Source organism: Theropithecus gelada, chromosome 5, assembly GCF_003255815.1.
Source record: "Theropithecus gelada isolate Dixy chromosome 5, Tgel_1.0, whole genome shotgun sequence".
NCBI classification, from domain to species: domain Eukaryota; kingdom Metazoa; phylum Chordata; class Mammalia; order Primates; family Cercopithecidae; genus Theropithecus; species Theropithecus gelada.
The window spans coordinates 38,968,849-38,982,296 of record NC_037672.1 but is presented as its reverse complement, the minus strand read 5'-3'; the positions used below and the strand labels follow the sequence as shown (position 1 = coordinate 38,982,296).

Below are 13,448 nucleotides of genomic sequence, written 5' to 3'. Positions count from 1 at the left end.
GGCTGGCTAATGTTTGTATTTTTAGTAGAGTCGGGGTTTCACCATGTTGCTGAGGCTGGTCTCAAACTCCTGACCTTAAGTGATCCACCCGCTTTGGCCTCCTAAAGTACTGGTATTACAGGTGTGAGCCACTGCGACCAGCCCTACTTTCTAAATAAATCTGTAATCCATCCACTTTTCATTATCTCTACTGACACCTCTCTACTTCAAGCTGTCAGTCTTCTCCTTCCTACTTCATCTTCTTCATAAACCACTACAATAACTTAATTAATTCCTCCATGTTCACTCTTGTTTTACCTCAGTATATACATGGCCATATGACACACATGTCTTACAATGTACATCTATTTTAGATAACTTGCCACATTCCCTCACATCATGTTTGGGCCTTTACATATGCCACTTCCTCTGCCTGGAATGTTGTCTCTTCCCTCTTTGCACAGCCAGCATCTAGCCATTCATCAAGCTTCAGTGTAAATGTCATTTCCTTAATAATATCTTCACTAATCATATACAAATCAGAAGTTATATTCTCCCTTACTCTTCCTTCATAGACCAATTGCAATTGTAAATTAAATATTTTATTTACATTATTATTATTATTATTATTATTTTAAGGTGGAGTCTCACTGTGTTACCCAGGCTGGAGTGCAGTGGCATGATCTCAGTTCACTGTAACCTCCCACTCCCGGGTTCAAGAGATCCTCCCACCTCAGCCTCCCAAGTAGATGGGACCATAGGTGCGTGCCACCATGACCTGCTAATTTTTGTATTTTTAGTAGAGCCAGGGTTTTACCACTTTGCCCAAGCTGGTCTCAAACTCCTGGGCTTAAGTGATTCTCCTGCCTTGGCCTCCTAAAGTGCTGGGATTACAGGCATGAGCCACTACACCCAGTCTCACTATTTTAAAACTCTGGCACAGTGCTTGGCACGTGATAAAGGTCTAGTAAATATTTGTAGAAAGAATGCAGTTTGTTTTTTTTTTTTCCGAGATGGAGTTTTGCTCTTGTTACCCAGGCTGGAGTGCAATGGCTTGATCCTGGCTCACTGCAACCTCCTCCCAGGTTCGAGCGATTCTTCTGCCTCAGGCTCCCACGTAGCTGGGATTACAGGCCTGCACCACCATCCCTGGCTAATTTTTTTGTTTTTAGTAGAGATGGGGTTTCACCATGTTGGCCAGGCTGGTCTTGAACTCCTGACCTCAGGTGATCCTCCTGCCTTGGCCTCCCAAAGTGCTGGGATTACAGGCATGAGCCACCGTACCTGGCCTCACTGTTGTATTTCAAAACTCTGGCATAGTGTTTGGCACATGATAAATGTCTAATAAATATTTGTAGAAAAATGAATAAATAAATATTGGTAGAAAGCATGCAGATTTTTTTTTTTTTTTTTTTTTTTTTTTCTGAGATGGAGTTTTACTCTTCTTGCCCAGGCTGGAGTGCAGTGGTGCAATCCCGGCTCACTGCAACCTCCAACTCCCAGGTTCAAGTGATTCTCCTGCCTCACCCTCCCAAGTGGCTGGGATTACAGGCATGTGCCACCACGCCCAGCTAATTTTTGTGATGTTTTCTTTTGTTTTGTTTTGTTTGAGACAGAGTCTGGCTGTGTCGCCCAGGCTGGATTGCCGTGGCACAATCTTGGCTCACTGCAACCTCCACCTCCCAGGTTCAAGCGATTCTCTTGTCTTAGTCTCCCAAGTAGCTGGGACTACAGGCGCCCACCACCACGCCCAGCTAGTTTTTGTATTTTTAGTAGAGACGAGGTTTCACCACATTGACCAGGCTGGTCTCGAACTCTCGACCTCAGGTGGTCAGCCTCCCAAAGTGCTGGGATTGCAGACGTGAGCCACCATGCCTGGCAATTTTTGTATTTTTAGCAGAGATGGGATATCACCATGTTGGCCAGGCAGGGAAAGCATGCAGAATTTTTAAATGAATATTTAAGTAGCCAAATAAATGAATGTTTGAATAAAACATCAAAAAGTGGCCAGGCACAGTGGCTCATGCCTGTAATCCCAACACTTTGGGGGGCCAAGGTGGGTGGATCACGAGTTCGAGACCAGGCTGGCCAATATGGTGAAACCCCCATCTCTATTAAAAATACAAAAATTAGCTGGGCGTGGTGGAGTGCACCTGTAGTCCCAGCTGCTCCAGAATATGAGGCAGGAGAATTGCTTGAACCCCAGAGGCGGAGGTTGCAGTGAGCCGAGATGGTGCCACTGCACTCCAGCCTGGGCAACAGAGCAAGACTCCATCTCAAAAAAATCAAAAATCTTAAAAATATTTATTTATTTTACCTCTGAACTGATTATTGGCCTCCTGCTCCCCAAAAGGTACCCTGCTTCTACTGGCTTAATGTCTCAGAACTTTGGTGTCGTTGCTCTCATACACCACTTTGCCATCCACTGTCCTGCGGGTGGCGGTCTTCTGGATGGTTTGCATGGAGTTGCTGCTGTTCAGGGCATCGCCAAGATTGAAGTCCTTGCCATCTTCCAGCAGACGGCGGTAGGTGGCAATCTCAGCCTCCAGCTTGACCTTGATGTTCAGCAGGGCCTGGGCCTGGCGCTGTCCCTCTGCCCGGGTCTGTGCCAGCTCTGACTCCAGGTGCAGCAGGATCCCGTTGAGCTGCTCCATCTGCGGGGCGTAGCGGGCCTCCACCTCCCTCAGGCTGTTCTCCAAGCTGGCCTTCAGATTTCTCATGGAGTCCAGGTCGATCTCCAAGGACTGGACTGTATGTCTCAGTTCCATGAGTGGCATCTCAGCAGCTCCAACCTCAGCGGTCTGAGTGGTGACCAATGTGGTCTTCTCCTCAGTCTGCTGAGACCAGTACTTGTCGAGCTCCTCTCGGTTCTTCCAAGCCAGCTCGTCATATTGGGCCCGGATATCTGCTATGATCTTGGCAAGGTGTTGAGATTTGGGGGCATCTACCTCCACGGTCAACCCAGAGCTGGCAATCTGGGCTTGCAGGTCTTTTACTTATTCTTCATGGTTCTTCTTCATGAAGACCCGGTCCTCCTTGAGAGCCTCGATCTCTGTCTCCGGCTGCAGCGAGTGACATTGGTGTCATCAGTGACCTTGCGAAGCCCATGGATGTAGTTCTCCACAGAATGGTGCATGACCAGCTCTGTCTCATACTTGACTCCAAAGTCATCAGCAGCAAGACGGGCATTGTCAATCTGCAGAACGATGCGGGCATTGTCCACAGTATTTGTGAAGATCTGAGCCCTCTGGTCCTCGATGGTCTTGAAGTAATGGCCTGGGGTCCCTTCTTCTCCAGGTGCTCCCGGATTTTGATCTCCAGCTTCCGGTTCTCGGTCTCCAAGCTCCTCACTCTGTCCAGGTAGGAGGCCAGGCTGTCGTTCAGGCTTTGCATGGCTTCTTTATCGTTCTGGATGCCTCCCATTCCTGCCAGACCCCCGGCCGTTCCGGTGGCCAGGCCCACAAACCCAATGCCGCGCTAGAAGCTGGTGGAGCGGGGCACGGAGATCCAGGAACCAGAGCCCCCGGCACCTGCATAGATGCTGGCTGAGCTGCTGACTGGCCGAGCGCCATAGCTGGGCACCTGGACAGAGCCCAGGGACCGGTAGTTGGTGGAGAAGGTGGAGCGAATGGTGAAGCTCGTTCTGACTGGGGAGGAGTGAGAGGACAGGACTCAGGCTTTGCCAAGGACCATTTATTTATTTATTTATTTTTTTTTTTTTTTTTGAGACGGAGTCTCGCTCTGTCGCCCAGGCTGGAGTGCAGTGGCCGGATCTCAGCTCACTGCAAGCTCTGCCTCCCGGGTTTATGCCATTCTCCTGCCTCAGCCTCCCGAGTAGCTGGGACTACAGGCGCCCGCCACCTCGCCCGGCTAGTTTTTTGTATTTTTAGTAGAGACGGGGTTTCACCATGTTAGCCAGGATGGTCTCGATCTCCTGACCTTGTGATCCGCCCGTCTCAGCCTCCCAAAGTGCTGGGATTACAGGCTTGAGCCACCGCGCCCGGCCTATTTATTTTTAAAATTTATTTATATATTGAGATGGAGTCTTGCTCTGTAGCCTAGGCTGGAGTGCAGTGGTGCGATCTCAGCTCACTGCAACCTCCGCCTCCTAGATTCAAGCGATTCTTGTGCCTCAGCCTCCCAAGTAGCTGGGATTACAGATGTGTGCCCCCACACCTGGCTAATTTTTTTGTCTTTAGTAGAGACGAGGTTTCACCATGTTGGCCAGGCTGGTCTCAAACTCTTGACCTCAGGTGATCCTCAGGCATGAGCCACCACGCCCGGCCAAAAATATTTCTATTTTTGATTCACCATTCATTCTTTTGAGACTTGTATTATGTGAACAGTATTAAATATGGGCAAGACTTTATATGTAACCATCTTTATTTCAGTCTTATTTATAAGGACAAAATGTACAGATGATCTAAATATCCAATAAAAAGGAAACATCAGTATATTAAGATGAGGTAAACGGTGCTTTCTTTCCCAAATCTAGCTTATCATCAGAATCCCCCGAGGAACTTTTATAAAAATAGAGATTTATGGGTCTTACTCTTGACCTACTAAGTTAAGATCTCTGGGAGTGGAAATAGATTTCTCTCCCTCTCTCCTTTTTTTTTTTTTTTGAGACAGAGTCTCACTCCCTCACCCAGGCTGGAGTGCAGTGGCTCGATCTCAGCTCACTGCAACCTCTGCCTCCCAGGTTCAAGTGATTCTTGTGTCTCAGCCTCCCAAGTAGCTGAGATTACAGGTGTGCACCACCACGCCCGGCTAAGTTTTGTATTTGTAGTAGAGATGTGGTTTTGCCAGGTTGGCCAGGTAGTCAAAAGCTCAAAAGATCTGCCTGCCTCAGCCTCCCAAAGTTTTGGGATTACAGGCATGAGCCACTGTGCCAGCCAGATTTTTCTCTTTCATGGTTAGCTGGGCTTTGGAACCACTGGGCTTAGTGGGAAGAATACAGATTCTGAAGTAAGACTGACCTTGCTGCTTATTAGCTCTGTCACTTCAGGCAAATAAGTTTTCAGCCTTCCATGAAGTCATTTTCCTCATCTGTAAAATACTAATCTCTGGAGGTGCTAATTACTGAATAAAATGATGTCTATAAAGCACCTGGCATGCACATTAAGTAATTGCCATTATTGTTGGTATATTGGCACTCTAGAATATTATACAGCTACTAAAATTAATCTTCCTGAAAAAAACTTTGTTCTTCTCCTATGTATCAAAGTCCTAGAAGAAAGGACATGGTACACTCAAACTGGGTAATTTGAGGAGATTTAGCAAAGGAATCATTTACAAAAGGTTCAGGGAAACCAATAAAGATTATTGCAGAACTTGTTGCAGCTGTCTATCAACAGCAGTTACCAAACGTAGGCTGAAATGGAGATCCCAGAAAGCATGGCCATATGGAAAGAGAGAAAGGAAAGACAAGAGGTGTCATGGAAAGACAAGAGGTGAGACCTTCAGTAAAGGGGCACAGCCAACCCACCCCACTTCCTCAAAGGAGAACTTCCTCAAAGGAGAAGGGAAATTAATACCCTATCACAGTGTCCCCATTAGGTAAACCCAAATAGAAGAGCTCAGTATAATCCATTGATGGAGTCCTCATGAGTCCCTCCTGAGACACAAAGCAGAATGAAGATGAGAAGAGAGGCTCTGGACTAAAGAAGAGACAAATCAACTGGGCGCAGTAGCTCACACACCTGTAATCCCAGCACTTTGGGAGGCCAAGGCGGGTGGATCACCTGAGCCCAGGAGTTTAAGATCAGCCTGGCCAACATGGTGAAACCTCCTCTCTACAAAAAATACAAAAATTAGCCAGGTGAGGTGGTGCATACCTGTAGTCCCAGCTACTAAGGCAGGGGGATGAATCTCCAGGCTGCATGACAGAGCAAGACCTGGACTAAAAAATAAAAATAAAAAATAAGATACAAATCACATACATAAGTATTTCCACTGGGTACAAATATCCATGGAAATTTTATTGTAAGTAAATACTTCAATATTTTAATATTGGCTGCCTTTGGAAGATGGATTATTGATTACCTTTTCTTGCTCTTCCTAATTTTTTGAATTTTCTAAAGTTTCAACCACAATTACAGCATTTATTGAATACTTACTGCTCTATGTATTTATGGGTGTATAAATACATTTCATCTTTTTTTTTTTTTTTTTTTTGAGAAGGAGTCTTGCTTTGTCTCCCAGGCTGAAGTGCAGTGGCATGATCTCGGCTCACTGCAACTTCCACCTCCCACTTTCTTTTTTTTTTTTTTTTTTTTCTTTTTTTTTTTGAGACGGAGTCTCACTGTGTCGCCCAGGCTGGAGTGCGGTGGCGTTATCTCGGCTCACTGCAAGCTCCGCCTCCCGGGTTCACGCCATTCTCCCGCCTCAGCCTCCGAGTAGCTGGGACTACAGGCGCCCGCCACCTCGCCCGGCTAGTTTTTTGTATTTTTAGTAGAGACGGGGTTTCACCATGTTAGCCAGGATGGTCTCGATCTCCTGACCTCGTGATCCACCCGCCTCGGCCTCCCAAAGTGCTGGGATTACAGGCTTGAGCCACCGCGCCCGGCCCCACCTCCCACTTTCAAGCGATTCTCCTGCCTAAGCCTCCCGAATACCTGGGGCTACATGCATGCACGACCACTCCCAGCTAATTTTTGTATTTTTATTGGGTTTTTTTTTTTTATTTTTTGGAGACAGAGTCTCACTCAACATGTCGCCCAGTCTGGAGTGCAGTGGTGCGATGCTGGCTCACTGCAACCTCCACCTTCTGGGTTCAGGAGATTCTCCTGCCTCAGCCTCCCAAAAAGCTAGGATTACAGGCGTTCGCCACCACACCCAGCTAATTTTTGTATTTTTAGTAGAGATGAAGTTTTACCATGTTGGCCAGGCTGGTCTCAAATTCCTGACCTCAGGTGATCTGCCTGCCTCAGTCTCCCAAAGTGCTGAGATTACAGGTGTGAGCTGCTGCACCCAGCTAATTTTTGTATTTTTAGTAGAGATGGGTTTTCACCATGTTAGCGAGGCTAGTTTCGAACTCCGGACCTCAAGTGATCTGCCCTCCTCAGAATCCCAAAGTGCTGGGATTATAGGCGTGAGCCACTGCACCTGGTCCATTTCATCTTCGTAGCAACCCTATGAGGTAGGTACTATTATCCTCACATTACAGACAACAAAATTGCAACTAGAGAGGTGAAGTAAGTGACTTATCCAAAGTGTACAACTGCAAGTAAACTGTGGAGCCATGACTTAAATATAGCCATTCTGCTACAGTCTTCATACTTTTAAAAACACTACTTCGTTATATTCATAGTAGGTAACAAGAAAGATCTTTACTAGGGGAAAAATAATTAATGTTTTTTGCTTTTTTGGTGTGTCTGTGAGACAGGGTGTTTCTCTGTAGTCCAGCCTGGAGTGCAGTGAGTCACTACAACCTCAACCTCCCAGGTGCGAGCTATCCTCTTACCTCAGCCTCTCGAGTAGCTGGGACTAAAGGCATGCCCCACCATGCCTGGCTAACTTTTTTTTTTTTAGAGAGAGTCTCCTTCTGTTGCCCAGGCTGGAGTATAGGGGCACAGTCTCAGTCCACTGCAGCCTCAACCTCCTGGGCTCAAGCAATCCTCCGACCTCAACTTCCCAAGTAGCTGAGATTACAAGCAGGCACCGCCACGCCTGGCTAGTTTTTGTCTGTACATAAGGGTCTCACTACATTGCCCAGGCTGGTCTCAACCTCCTGAGCTCAAGCAATCCTCCTACATGGGCCTGCCAAAGTGCTAAGATTATAGGCATGAGCCACCATGCCCAGCCCACTTTAATTTGTTTTAAAGAAAAATATTTTTATTGTATATTTTCCTGGTATTCAATAAATATTAAAAGCATACAATGATATAATACTATGTATAATAAACAGTAATATATAATAGAAATATGTATAACTTTGATTTACTAATCTTATTTCTTCTTCCTTACTAATAAAATCCTGGCCGGGCGCAGTGGCTCATGCCTGTAATCCCAGCAATTTCGGAGGCCAAGGTAGGTGGATCATTGAGGTCAGGAATTCAAGATGAGTCTGGCCAACATGGTGAAACCCCGTCTCTACTAAAAATACAAAAAAAATTTAGCCTGGTGGCCGGGTGCGGTGGCTCACACCTATAATCCTAGCACTGTGGAAGGCCGAGGCAGGCAGATCACTTGAGGTAAGGAGTTCGAGACCAGCCTGGCCAACATGGTGAAACCCCTCCTCTACTAAAAAAACAAAAATTGTCAGACATAGTGGCTCACACCTGTAATTTGGGAAGCCGAGGCAGGTGGATCACAAGGTCAAGAGTTTGAGACCATCCTGACGAACATGGTGAAACCTATCTCTACTAAAAGTGCAAAGTTAGCTGGGTATGGTGGTGCATGTCTGTAATCCCAGCTACTCAGGAGGCTGACGCAGGAGAATCGCGTAAACCCAAGAGGCAGAGGTTGCACTGAGCCAAGATTGCGCCATTACACTCCAGCCTGGGCAACAAGAGCGAAACTCCGTCTCAAAAAAAAAGAAATTAGTGGGGCACAGCCAGGCGCGGTGGCTCATGTCTATAATCCCAGCACTTTGGGAGGCTGAGGTGGGCAGATCACGAGGTCAGGACTTCAAGACCATCCTGGACAACATGATGAAACTCCTTCTCTACTAAAAATACAAAAAAAAAAAAATAGCTGGACGTGGTTGTGGGCACCTGTAATCCCAGCTACTCGGGAGGCTGAGGCAGGGGGGAATCGCTTGAAACAAAGGCAGAGGTTGCAGTGAACCAAGATCGCACCACTGCACTCCAGCCTGGACGAAAGAGCAAAACTCTGTCTCAAAAAAAAAAAAAAAAGTTAGTGGGGCATGGTGGCACATGCCTGTAATCCCAGCTACTCAGGAGGCTGAGGCAGGAGAATCCCCTGAACCTGGGAGGCAGAGGTTGCAGTGAGCCAAGATCATTCCATTTTATTTCAGCCTGGGCAACAGAACAAGACTACATCTAAAAACAAAAACAAAAACAAAAGAAATTTGCAGTCAGGTGTGGTGGCTCACACCTGTAATCCCAGCACTTTGGGAGGCCGAGCAGGCAGATCACCTGAGGTTGGGAGTTCAAGACCAGCCTGACCAACCTGGAGAAACCCCACCTTTACTGAAAATACAAAATTAGCTGGCCGTGGTGATGCATGCTTGTAATCCCAGCTACTTGGGAGGCTGAGGCAGGAGAATTGCTTGAACTCAAGAGGTGGAGGTTGCAGTGAGCCGAGAATGCGCCATTGCACTCCAACCTGGACAATAAGGGCAAAACTCCATCTCCAAAATAAAAAATTATGTTGGCATGGTATTGGGCTCCTGTAGTCTCTGCTACTTGGGAGGCTGAAGCAGGAGAATTGCTTAAGTCCAGGAGGTATATGTTGCACTGAGCCAAGAATGCATCACTGCACTCGAGCCTGGGTGACAGAGCAAGACTCCTCTCAAAAAAAAATACAATAGGCTGGGCGCAGTGGCTCACACTTGTAATCTCAGCACATTGGGAGGCCAAGGCAGGCGGATCACCTGAGATCAGAAGTTCGGGACCAGACTGGCCAGCGTGGTGAAACCCTGTCTCTACTAAAAACATGAAATTAACCAGATGTGGTGGCACATGCCTGTAATCCCAGCTACTAGGGAGGCTGAGGCAGGAGAATCACTTGAACCTGGGAGGAGGAGGTTGCAGTGAGCCAAGAGAGCACCATCGCACTCCAGCCTGGGCAACAAAAGTGAAACTCCATCTCAAAAAAATTTTTTTAATTAAAAAAAATTAAAAAGGCCGGGCGTGGTGGCTCACGCCTGTAATCCCAACACTTTGGGAGGCCTAGGTGGGTGGATCACAAGGTCAGAAGATCAAGACCATCCTGGCTAACATGGTGAAACCCCGTCTCTACTAAAAACAGAAAAAATTGACCGGGTGTGGTGGCGGGCACCTGTAGTTCCAGCTACTTGGGAGGCTGAGGCAGGAGAATGGCGTGAATCTGGGAGGCGGAGCTTGCAGTGAGCTGAGATTGCACCACTGCACTCCAGCCTGGGCGACAGAGCGAGACTCCATCTCAAAAAATAAATAAATAAATAAATAAATAAATAAATAAATAAATAAATAAAAAGAAAAAAGAAAAAAGAACCAAAAAAGAGAAACTAAAAAAGAAAAAATAAATTTTAAAAAAAAAAGGCCAGGTGCAATGGCTCGCACCTGTAATCCCAGCACTTTGGGAGGCCAAAGCAGGAGAATCACCTGAACTCATCAGTTCAAAACTAGCCTGGCCAACATGGTGAAACCCTGTCTGTACTAAAATACAAAAATTAGCTGGGCATGGTGGTGGGTGCCTATAATCCCAGCTACTGAGAGGCTAAGGCAGAAGAATCACTAGAACCAGGGAGGCCGAGGTTGCAATGAATCAAGATCACGCCACTGCACTCCACCCTGAGCGACAGAGTGAGACTCTGTCGCAAAATAAAATAAAATAAAATAAAATAAAATAAAATAAAATGAAATCCCTCGTTTTCTTTGATTTGTTTTGTTTTGTTTTCGTTTTTTGAGATGGAGTCTCGCTCAGTCGCCCAGGCTGGAATGCAGTGGCACGATCTCGGCTCACTGCAAGTGATTCTCGTGCCTCAGCCTCCCAAGTAGCTGGGATTACAGGCACACACCACCACACCCAGCTAATTTTTGTATTTTTAGTACAGACCGGGTTTCACGATGTTAGTCAGGCTGGTCTGGAACTCCTGATCTCATGATCCACCCACCTCATCCTTCCAAAGTGCTGGGATTACAGGCATGAGCCACCACACCTGGCAAAATCCCTAGTTTTCTTTCTTTTTCTTTCTTTCTTTTTGTTTATTTCTTTCTTCCTTTTTTTTTTTAATTTGACAGAGTTTATTTGAGCAAAAAGTGATTCACGAACTAGGCAGCACTCAGTACTGAAATGGGTTTAGAGCGCTGCACTCTGCAGTGTGAGCAGTGAGCTTTTATAACCTGAATAGGAAAGTAAAGTACAGAAATAGCTTGCTTGGTTACAGTTCTGTGTTTGCCTTATTTGAACTTGGTCTGATCAATCAACTGCCTGTGATTGGGTGAGACACAGTAGTCTGTTATAAAAATCATACTTCTAGATTAGGTTTGAGTTTGTTTATATACTAAGTTATAACAGTTGCAGTTTGTTACATAGGAACTCAAAGTATGGAGATAGTGTCAGGCCACTAGCCTCTTATTTCTTTAATTTAATAACTCCCTCCTTTTTGTCAGCCTGTCAATTTTAAGAGATTGACCAAACCTTAGGCATTGACATCACTTTCTGTCACCATAATAATGGACTTGTTTGGTTTTGGTATACAACTCACAAGTCACAATATTATGAAATTCCTGATTTTCACTTGGGCGTGAGATGGTCCAGAAGAAAGACTACATTTCCAGCACTGCCTTGTAACTAGGTGCAGTCACCTCTAAATTCTGGACAGTGAATTGTAAGCAAAGACAATGTGCGTAACATCCAGAAATTGTCCTTGAAGGGAGGTATAGGCACTTCTGTCCTTTGTTTTTCCTGTTGACTGGAATATGGACATGATGACTGAAGGTCAAGCAGCTTTGCTGGTCATGAGGCAAAAACCACATCTGAAGACTGGCTAAGTAGCAAAATAAGAATTAGTGAAACCCTTTTGTCTTAGCAGCCCTAGAATACTTGCATCCAGACTTTTGTTTTTTTTTTTTTTTAGACAGGGTCACACTTTGTCACCCAGGCTGGAGTGCAGTGACACAATCTTGGCTCACTGCAGCCTCGACCTCCTGGGCTCAAGCAATCCTCCCACCTTGGCCTCCCAAGTAGCTGGGACTACAGGTTCACACCACAACGCTCAGCTAATTTTTTATGTTTTTAGTAGAGACAGGTTTTGCCATGTTACCCAGGCTGGTCTCCAACTCCTGGGCCACTGGGATTATAGGCAACTCTACTTCTTTCATAATACACTTATCTGTTTTTGTTTGTTTGTTTGAGATGGAGTTTCGCTTTTTTTTTTTTTTTTTTTTGAGACAGAGTCTCCCTTTGTAACCCAGCCTTGAGTGCAATGGCACAATCTCGGCTCACTGCAACCTCCGCCCCCTAGGTTCAAGAAATTCTCTTGCCTCAGCCTCCTGAGTAGCTGGGATTACAGGTGCCTGCCACCAAGCCGGGCTAACTTTTTTTTTTTTTTTTTCCTCCAGTCTTGCTCTGTCGTCCAGGCTGGAGGGCAGTGGTGCGATCTTGGCTCACTGCAACCTCTGCCTCCCAGGTTCAAGCAATTCTCCTGCCTCAGCCTCCCAAGTAGCTGGGATTACAGGCATGTACCATGACGCCTGGCTAATTTTTGTATTTTTAGTAGAGACGGGGTTTCTCCATGTTGGTCAGGCTGGTCTCCAACTTCCGACCTCGGGTGATCCACCCACCTCGGCCTCCAAAGTGCTAGGATTACAGGCATCAGCCACCGCACTTGGCCATAATTTTTGTATTTTTAGTAGAGATGGGGGTTTCACGTTGGCCAGGCTGGTCTCGAACTCCTGACCTCAGGTGATCTGCCCACCTCAGCCTCCCAAAGTGCTGGGATTACAGGCATGGGCCACCGCACCAGCTACTTACCTGTATTTTTTTAAAATCCTAGCATACCTAAACTAAGTTATGGTGATAGAAATCAAAATAGTGCAGTTAGCTGCAGTGACTCACACCTGTAATCTCAGCACTTTGGCTAGCTGAGATAGGAGGATTGCTTGAATCCAGGAGGAGTTCAAGATCCCGTCTCTGGTAAAAAAAAAAAAAAAAAAAAAAAACAAACTTAAAAAAAAAATTAGGCCGGGCGCGGTGGCTCAAGCCTGTAATCCCAGCACTTTGGGAGGCCGAGACGGGCGGATCACGAGGTCAGGAGATCGAGACCATCCTGGCTAACACGGTGAAACCCCGTCTCTACTAAAAAATAGAAAAAACTAGCCGGGCGAGGTGGCGGGCGCCTGTAGTCCCAGCTACTGGGGAGGCTGAGGCAGGAGAATGGCGGGAACCCAGGAGGCGGAGCTTGCAGTGAGCCGAGATCACGCCACTGCACTCCAGCCTGGGCGACAGAGCGAAACTCCGTCTCAAAAAAAAAAAAAAAAAAAAAAAAATTAGCTGTTCGGGCGCGGTGGCTCACGCCTGTAATCCCAGCACTTTGGGAAGCCAAGGTGGGCGGATCACAAGGTCAGAAGTTTGAGACCATCCTGGCTAACACAGTGAAACCCCGTCTCTACTAAAAATACAAAAAAATTAGCCGGGCGAGGTGGCGGGCGCCTGTAGTCCCAGCTACTTGGGAGGCTGAGGCAGGAGAATGGCGTGAACCCGGGAGGCGGAGCTTGCAGTGAGCCGAGATTGTGCCACTGCACTCCAGCCTGGGTGACAGACCAAGACTCCGTCTCAAAAAAAAAAAAAAAAAAAAA

General features: G+C 46.5%; 1 pseudogene; it reads right to left on the bottom strand.

Moving 5' to 3' along the window:
- Positions 1-2,351: 2,351 nt before the first annotated feature.
- The window catches only part of LOC112624295, a 20,885-nt pseudogene continuing 9,788 nt past the window's right edge, over positions 2,352-13,448 (bottom strand).